The following is a 9936-nucleotide window of genomic DNA, read 5'->3' as shown; positions in this document are numbered from 1 at the left end:
AACATGTGGACAGGTGTCAAGTCACCAGAATAAATAAAAAATAAAGCTAGATACACATCATTAACAAAATAAATAGAATAGGAAATATGTACAAGTAAAGTAAATAGAGTAATAAATCTGTACAAACATATATACAGGTACTGTGGGGAGGGGAAGGAGGTAGGGCAGGGGGGGATGGGGAGGAGGAGAGGAAAAAGGGGGCTCAGTCTGGGAAGGCCTCCTGTTCTAAGCACTGGGATAGATACCACGTTATCAGATTGTCCAACGTGGGGCTCACAATCTTACTCCCCATTTTCCAGATGAGGTAACTGAGGCACAGAGAAGTTATGTGACTTGCCCAAAGTCGCACAGCTAACAAGTGGAGCAGCAGGGATTAGAACCCATGCGCTCTAAGTCCCAAGCCTGTGCTCTTTCCACTAAGCCACACTACTGGAGTTTTTGAAGGGAATCAACAAGCATGTCGGAAGAGGGAAATCAGAGAATAAAACATATTTAGATTTCAAGGCCTTTGCAAATTTCCACACCAGAAAAGGGCGATCTCTCAGATTAGGAACTGGGTAGTTGGAAGCACTTTGGCCTTGACTAGAGAGAGATATAAAACTATAGAGGGGTCAGGGTATCCTCTAGTTTGTCACCTCTAGATTGTCAGCTGCTTGTGGGCAGGGAACGTGTCTGTCAAGTCTGTCGTATTGTACTCTTCCAAGTGCTTAATACCGGGCTCTGCCCACAGTAAGTGCTCAGTGAATATGATTGATTGATTGATTATTAGAAAATGGCTTCAGGAGTCAATCCTGCAGAATGACAGGGAAAGAGACAAGTCCTTTCTATCACCACATCTTTTAGATTTCGGCCCCACGACTCCCAGTATCTGAGTTTTCACAGGATCGTCTCTGGATCACCTAGAAATTCACTGATGAATGTCTGCCAGCTTGTCAATCAGGACAAACTAAATGCAAATGAACACTGTATCCCTACAAAGAATAATAAGATCCTCTGATACCAAAGAGGAAATTTGAATCTCAACGGAGGACTGCAGGTTTACTTCATTTACAGACAAAAATATAAGGTCTTCGTCATTCTAAAATGGTGCTTTAAGGAGAAAAGGCACATAATTGAGCTGCTAATTTGAGCGGTTTCATGTATCCCTACAGACCGATCGTATTTAATTACTTAATTTAATTATATTCTGGAATCCTTTTAAATTATTAACACAGGGAAACCTTCACGTTCGTACTGAATGTTAAATTGTGATTTCATAATCTTGTAATACTGCTAGTCCAAAAAAAAAAGTTACTGCAAATGTGCAGTAATTTATAAGGCTTCCAGCAGAAAGTGAATAAATGATGATAATAATAATAATGGGTATTGTTCTGCTGAGCATTATACATGTTCTACTTTGGATAATATAGTTGCTTAGTCTTAATTTGGCATAAAATTTCACTAGTTAGAGTACTAGGAACAGCTGAATAATTTAATCACCTATGTTGAAAACCATTTGCCCCTTGGCAATATTTGTTTGCAAGGTTTTTGCAGGTGATTCTGAAAATACATTTCATTGAAAAAAGTTCCAAGTGAAATGAGGGCCAAAGAGTCTTCCTATTGATGAGGCTAGGGACTGTGGAGAATATTTGGCGGCTTCTCAAAAGTAGACTAGACTATAATAATAATAATGGCATTTATTAAGCGCTTACTATGTGAACAGCACTGTTCTAAGTGCTGGGGAGTTTACAGGGTGATCAGGTTGTCCCACGTGGGGCTTACAGTGTTAATCCCCATTTTACAGATGAGGGAACCGAGGCACAGAGAAGTTAAGTGACTTGCCCAAAGTCACATAGCTGACAAGTGGCGGAGCCGGGATTTGAACCAATGACCTCTGACTCCAAAGCCTAGGCTCTTTCCACTGAGCCATGCTGCTTCTCATCGTGGGCAGGGAAAGTGTCTGTTTTGTGTTGTACTCTCCCCAGCGTTTAATACACTGCTCTGCACAAAGTAAGCGCTCAATACATACAATTGAATGAATGAATGACTAAAGTGCTCTGCACACAGTAAAAGCTCAATACCTACGTTTGAATGAATGAATGACTACTCCCAGTGTGGTTTATCATTGCTAAATTCACAACAAAGAAGGAGAAAAATCAGACTTGGGCATTTTATCCCTCCTCCTTCATTCTGGCCCCTTGATCAAGTACTTATTCCTGAGTCAGATGTGACAAAAAAGCATTTGATTTTCAGTTATCGTTCCCCTTGCATGACTTGACCATACGGAATTTGTTACCACCGGATATTTTACAGGTGGAAAATATCAATAGGTTCGAGAAAGGGTTGGATATTAGTAGGTTCGTAAAGGGGCTGTTGACATGCACTTGTCTTCCCAATTAAATTGGACATTCCTTGAGGAGAAGGACTGTGTCTTTTATGTTTATTGTATTTCCCAGATATCCATTAAAGTGCTTTCTATAGTGTAGGCTCTCAATCAGTGTTGGTGCTGCTACTGGATAAATTCATGAAGGAAGTTAGTCATGGGTTCTTGTCCAGTACTGTATTAAACACTTGGGAGAGTACAACAGTGAACAGTCACATTCTTTGCCCACAATGAGCTTACAGTCTATTCTACTTTTGAGAAGCTTCTAAATTTTCTCTACAGTTCCTAGCCTCATCAATAGGAAGACTCTCTGGCCCTCATTTCTCTTGGAACTTTTTCAGTGGAATCTTTCTTGTCTTATGCTGTCATTTCCAACCCTACCGACTCCTTGGACACAGCTCTCCCAGAAGGCCCCCCCCTTCCATCTGCAATCTCTCTGGTAGCGTATCCATAGAGTTTTAGTGGTAAAAATGTGGAAGTGGTTTACCATTGCCTCCTTCCGTGCAATAAACTTGAGTCTCTGCTCTCAACCATCTCCCAGGCTGCTGCTGCCCAGCACGGGTGAGTTTTGACTTGTAGCAGATTGCCGGCCGCTCGCTAGCCACTTCCCAAGCTAGGAATGGAATAGGTAGGCCTCTGCTTAACTCTCCCTCCTGTAGCTGAGATGAGTAGAGTACAGGAAGCTCTACAGGTGTGATCTTGAGAGGAGAATGAGTTATTAGGAATAAAGTTAGAAGAGCGCTCTGCACAGAGTAAGCACTCAATAAATACGATTGAATGAATGAAAGTTAAGGATGTTAGATGGTACCTCCCTAATAACAAGGGCACAGAGCGTAATGGTTGCATTTTGAGATATCCATTCCTAGTAATGAAGATGGATGCTTAATCAATCAGTGGTATTTACTGAACGCTTACTGTATGCAGAGCACTGTCCTAAGCACTTGGGAAAGTACAACACAACAGGGTTGGCAGACACGGTCCCTGACCACCATAAACTTACAGCCTAGAGGGGGAGACAGACATTAATATAAATAATAATAATAATAATAATGATGGTATTTGTTAAGCGCTTACTATGTGCAAAGCACTGTTCTAAGCACTGGGGAGGTTACAAGGTGATCAAGTTGTCCCACCGGGGGCGGGGGGCTCACACTTTTAATCCCCATTTTACAGATGAGATAACGAAGCACAGAGAAGTTAACTGACTTGCCCAAAGTCACACAGCTGACAGTTGGCGGAGCCAGGATTTGAACTCATGACCTCTGACTCCAAAGGCCGTGCTCTTTCCACTGAGCCATGCGGCTTCTCCAAAAACTTATTTATAATATAAAACGTATAGATATGTACACCAGGGCTCTGGGGCTGAAGGTGGGGTGTATACCAAATGTCCAAAGGTCACAGATCCAAGTGCATAGATGATGAATAAAAGAGAGGGAGCCAGGGAAAAGACCTTGTGTGTGACCTTGGGCCAGTCACTTCACTTCTCTGTGCCTCATTTACTTCATCTATAAAATGGGGATTAAGACTGTGAGCTCCATGTGGAGCAGGGACTGGATCCTACCCTATTAGCTCATATCTCCCCCAGCATTTAGTACAGTGCCTGGCACATAGTAAGCACTTGACAATGTGAGCCCGTTGTTGGATAGGGACTATCTTTATATGTTGCCAACTTGTACTTCCCAAGCACTTAGTACAGTGCTCTGCACACAGTAAGCACTCAATAAATATGATTGAATGAAATACCATAAAAAAAAGTGAGAGAAGGCCTCTTGGAGGAGAAAGGCAACAATAATGTTGTTCTTCCAAGCCTCCCTGCTGTCACTTTCAGAGGAGGAATTATAACAATAATGATAATAATAAATAATAAAAAATAATGATGGCATTTATTAAGCACTTACTATGTGCAAAGCACTGTTCTAAGTGCTGGGGAGGTTACAAGGTGATCAGGTTGTCCCACGGGGGGCTCACAGTCTTAATCCCCATTTTACAGATGAGGTAACTGAGGCACAGAGAAGTTAAGTGACTTGCCCAAGGCACACAGCTGACAGTTGGTGGAGCCGGGGTTTCAACCCATGACCTCTGACTCCAAAGCCCATGCTCTTTCCACTGAGCCAAGCTGCTTCTCATGGTATCTGTTAAGTGCTTACTGTGTGCCAAGCACTGTTCTAAGCACTGGGGTAGATACAAAGTAATCAGGTTGTCCCACGTGGGGCTCACAATAGTAATCCCTATTTAACAGATGAGGGAACTGAAACACAGAGAAGTTAATTGACCTGCCCAAAATCACACAGCTGACAGGTGGCAGAGCCAGGATTAGAATCCTTGACCTCTGCCTCCCAAGCCTGGGCTTTTTCCACTAAGCCACGCTGCTCTCTCTATTATGAATTATGAATGTCCGGGTGTGGTGCTGGTGGGGTGGGGGGGGGGTGCGTGGGGGGTGTGAGGGGGTGGGTTGTGGGTGGAGTTAGGATGGGGAGGGGGTCTGACCGCTCAGACTGAGCCCCCCACCTTTTCCTCTGCTCCCCCTCATCATCAATCATCAATCATATTTATTGAGCGCTTACTGTGTGCAGAGCACTGTACTAAGCGCTTGGAAAGTGCAAGTTGGCAACATATAGAGACAGTCCCTACCCAATAGTGGGCTCACAGTCCTCCCCATCGCCCCCACTCCCTCCCTCTGCCCTACCCCCTTCCCCTCCCCACAGCACTTGTGTGTATTTGTACATATTTATTACTCTATTTTATTAATGATGTGTATAAAGCTATAATTATATTCATTCTGATGGTATTGACACCTGTCTACTTGTTTTGTTTTGATGTCTGTCTCCCCCTTCTAGACGGTGAGCCCGTTGTGGAGTAGGGACCATCCCTATATGTTGCCAACTTGTACTTCCCAAATGCTTAGTACAGCGCCCTGGACACAGTAAGCACTCAATAAATGCAACTGAATGAATGAATGAATCGACTACTGCTTTGAACTTGTACTTCCCAAGCGCTTAGTACAGTGCTCTGCACACAGTAAGCGCTCAATAAATACGATTGATTGATTGATTGATTGATTGAAATGGCAAGGTTCATGGTCTTCATTTTTAAATGAATCCTTCCCTTTCTCTTCTCAAAGAGATCTTCTCCACTGATAATTTTAGTTCAACGATTCTCTTGATTCACTCCTCCACTGCCGAACTATCTTAATTAATATGCTATATCTAAGTCCTTAAAGGACATCCAATCAAAAATACGGGAAATCAAATCCCTTTCATATGCTGTCAATTAATAAATCAAAATAACTTTTATTGGGCACCTGCCGAGGGCTAGGCACTGTACTGAGCGCTTGGAAGAGTGCAAAAGTAAAAAGGACACATGTTCTCTGCCCTCAAGATCCCAATCTAATGGGGGAAGCAAGACACGATGCCAGACATAACAAACCTGTGAATTTAGAAATGTGGAAGTGCTTGACAAAATATTTTCTGCTTTCTCAAACCCGGCATTTGGAAAACAGCTTGTGACATTTAACAAATCTAAAACTCAATCGAGTTCTCCCATCCTTCCACGGAATCGATACCTTGCCAAACAGCGTGTTGATAAAACAGCTCCTTCAGACTGGAAAGTCAGAATGCTAGCTGAATGGCTAGAACAGTGTTAAGGCCAAATTGGTCACTGGAGGGGCAATGTTCTCAGTTCCTTGATTTTAACCACAAGATCGATTGACTTTCCATTCTCCTAACTCGAACGGCTGGCTGATGCCAGGCTTTAAACGGGTACCTATATTGTTTAATTCAGAAAATCAATTTCCTCAGATTGTGTAAAAGAGGACTTTTCTCTCCCAGGATTATTTACTGTTATCAGTGTCAACAGCATTTACTGAGCATCTATTGAGTGAAGAGCACTATATTAGACCCTGAAGTGATTGAAAGGGGACAGGAAAAATAAAAACAAATGGCAAGATCCTTGCCCTCGGGCTGTTTACAGTCTAGTGGAGGAGGCTGAAGACAAATCAAGAATGAGGAAGTATATGATAATTCTTAATAATTGATCATTATAATAATAATGGTGTTTGTTAAGCCCTTATTATGTGCCAAGCTCTGGGGTAGATACAAGGTAATCAGGTTATCCTACGTGGGGCACACAATCTAAATCCCCATTTTACAGATGAAGTAACTGAGGCATAGAGAAGTGAAGTGACTTGTCCAAAGTCACACAGCTGACAAGTTCACTCATTCATTCATTCAATCGTATTTATTGAGCGCTTACTGTGTGCAGAGCACTGTACTAAGCGCTTGGGAAGTACAAGTTGGCAACATATAGAGATGGTCCCTACCCAACAGTGGGCTCACAGTCTAGAAGGGGGAGACAGAGAACAAAACAAAACGTATTAACAAAATAAAATAAATAGAATAAGTATGTACAAATAAAATAAATAAATAAATAAATAGAGTAATAATAGACAAGTGGCAGAGCTGGGATTAGAACCCACAACCTCTGACTCCCAAGCCTGTGCTCTTTTCACCATCTACTCTGTGCCAAGCACTGGGGTAGATACAAGATAATCAGGCTGGACACTGGTCCCTGTTCCACATGGGGCTCACAGTCTAATAAAGAGAGAATAGGATTTACTCCCCATTTTGCAGGTAAGGAATCGGAGGCACAGAGAAGTGACTTGCCCAAGGTAGCACAGCAGACAGTTGGCGGAACTGATATTAGAACGCAGATCCTTTGGCTCCCAGACCTGTGTTCTCTCCACTGAGCCAAGTTACCCCCACATCTATAAAAAAAAATAGACCCAATGGACTCAATAGCAAATTAACCGATTAACATGCGAGTGCTGGACCAGTGAAGGATAGTAGTGCCTTGCACATAGTAAGCGCTTAATAAATGCCATCATTATCATTATTATTAGTGGGTAGAGCATGGGGCTGGGAATCAGAAGGTCATTCATTCATTCATTCAATCAATCGTATTTATTGAGTGTTTACTGTGTGCAGAGCACCGTACCAAGCGCTTGGGAAGTACAAGTCGGCAACATATAGAGATGGTCCCTACCCAACTACGGGCTCACAGTCTAGAAGGGGGAGACAGACAACAAAACAAGACATGTAGATAGGTGTCAAAATCATCAGAACAAATAGAATTAAAGCTATATGCACATCATTAACAAAATAAATAGAATAGTAAATATGTACAAGTAAAATAAATAGAATAATAAGTCTGTACAAATATATACAAGCACTGTGTGGAGGGGAAGGAGGTAGGGTGGGGGGAATGGGGAGGTCATGGATTCTAATACTGTCTTCACTACTTGTCTGCTGTGTGACCACGGGCAAGTCACTTCATTTCATTGAGCCTCAGTTGCCTCATCTGCAAAATGGGGATTAAGACTGTGAGCCCCGCGTGGGATTGGGGCTGGGTCCAAACCAATTATCTTGTATCTACCCCAGTGCCTGACACGTAGTAAATGCTTAACAAAGACCATAATTATTATTATTAGCTCATTAAACATTCCTCTCTCTCCTGTTCCACGGAATGCCAAGCGCAGAAGTGGAATTCCCACTGGTGAAGCCGGGGCCAGTGTCCCAAGAAGTCTGAGGCTGGATGGCCTGGGACGGCCCAACCTGTACTTCCCAAGCGCTTAGAACAGTGCTCTGCACACAGTAAGCACTCAATGAATACGATTGAACGAATGAATGATGGTATGGACCCATCTGGGCCATCCCATGCGGAGGGGTCCCATCTGTAAGCCCTGGGTGGTCCTGCAGTGTGGCGTAATGGGTACAGCAAAGGCCTGGGATTCAGAAGGGTTCTAATCCCAGCTCTGCCACTTGTCTGTTGTGTGACCTTGGGCAAGTCACTTGGCTTCTCTGGGCCTCAGCTCCCTCATCTGTAAAATGGTGATTGAGACCGTGGGCCCCACGTGGGACAGGGACCGTGTTCAATCCGATCTGCTTGTATCCACCACAGCGCTTAGTACAGTGCCTGGCACGTAGTAAGCGCATAATAAAAACCACAATTATTATTCCTGTTATTATCTCCAGGGTCTGCAGTGGAGCTCCCTACTCAGAGGAATGGTCTAATGCAGCTCTGAAAGCAGTTGGACTTCCAAGAGGTGGAGGGGCTCAAGAGGAATGGAGAGAGTTCATTCATTCATTCAGTTATATTTATTGAGTGCTTACTGTGTGCAGAGCACTGTTCCGAGGCACCTGCTCCGGCCCCAGGACTTAGAAACCCAAGAGCCCCGTGGGTTTTAAACTTGTGAAAAGTGTCAAAAACCGGCTCCTAATTTTTCCCTTCTTGGTTCTCTCCCCCACCGTATTGTTCCACAGTGAGGGCAGACATCATAAACCTCTCAGGCTGCTGTGGGGCAGGGGTGGGCCCGAAATTATTCATTCATTCATTCATTCAATTGTATTTATTGAGCGCTTGTTGTGTGCAGAGCACTGTACTAAGCACTTGGGAAGTACAAGTCAGCAACATAGAGAGACAAATCAACTACTTATTTTGTTAATGATGTGCATATAGCTATAATTCTATTTGTTCTGACACTTTTGACACCCGCCTGCGTGTTTTGTTGTCTATCTCCCCCTTCTAGACTGTGAGCCCGTTGTTGGGTAGGGACTGTCTCTAGCTACTCCATGGGAACTCCATCTCTTCCCCATTATTGGCAAACATGGGGTGGGGCTTCAATCTCCACATATTAATAATCCCAAAGGTGGAGCCTGCACCTTGGGAATAGTAATTGATAATTGTAGTATTTGTTAGCAGCAGCAGTAGTTATAGCAACGGTAGCATAAATTGAGCATCCACTTGATATGGTTCCCTACACTAACCTCTTGGGAAGAACAGAATATCAAAGTGACACAATCTCTGTGCGAGAGACATGTCTCCAGAGAGAAACAAAACAAAACAAAGCTCAAACCTTTCAGATTCTTTCCATTGCAGACTCTTACATCCTTTCATTCCCTTAGAGCCTGGCTGCAGACTTTCCCTTCAAATTTGAAGAGCTAGAATCGTCGTTTGTCAAAGAAAGGAAGCCAGGACACTTCCTTCTTTCATCCATTTATTATAGAAAAAAATGGTTCTCTGATACCCCAATTTCAATTTCTTTTTTCTCAGTCCAGGAAGTCTGGGAAACCAAGGAATAAGGACAATAGAATAACTGCTGAAGCGGGCTGGTCACTCGCATGCCTGGGTAATAGTGGGCCTCCTTCAAAGAGTTTCTGATTTTTGTTTTGTTTTTGTTTCTGTTTTTTGGTTTGCTCTGTTTTCCTCACCCAACCAGTTGTCATCTTTTACCTTTAATTTTCCATTAATCCTTTAATCCTTTCCCTTAACAACGTGGTTCAGTGGATAGAGCCTGGCCCCCACGCAAGGATGACATGCAAATTCATGAAACGTTCCATATTTTTCCACACAGCTGCCAAATTAGCTCTCTTCCGCCCTTCAAAGCCCTACTGAGAGCTCACCTCCTCCAGGAGGCCTCCCTCCCTCCCTCTGCCCTCCCCTCTTCCCCTCCCCACAGCACTTGTGTATATTTGTACATATGTATTACTCCATTTTATTGATGATGTGCATATAGCTGT

This window comes from Tachyglossus aculeatus, chromosome 2, assembly GCF_015852505.1.
Source record: "Tachyglossus aculeatus isolate mTacAcu1 chromosome 2, mTacAcu1.pri, whole genome shotgun sequence".
NCBI lineage: Eukaryota > Metazoa > Chordata > Mammalia > Monotremata > Tachyglossidae > Tachyglossus > Tachyglossus aculeatus.
Note: the sequence above shows the minus strand (reverse complement) of the source record.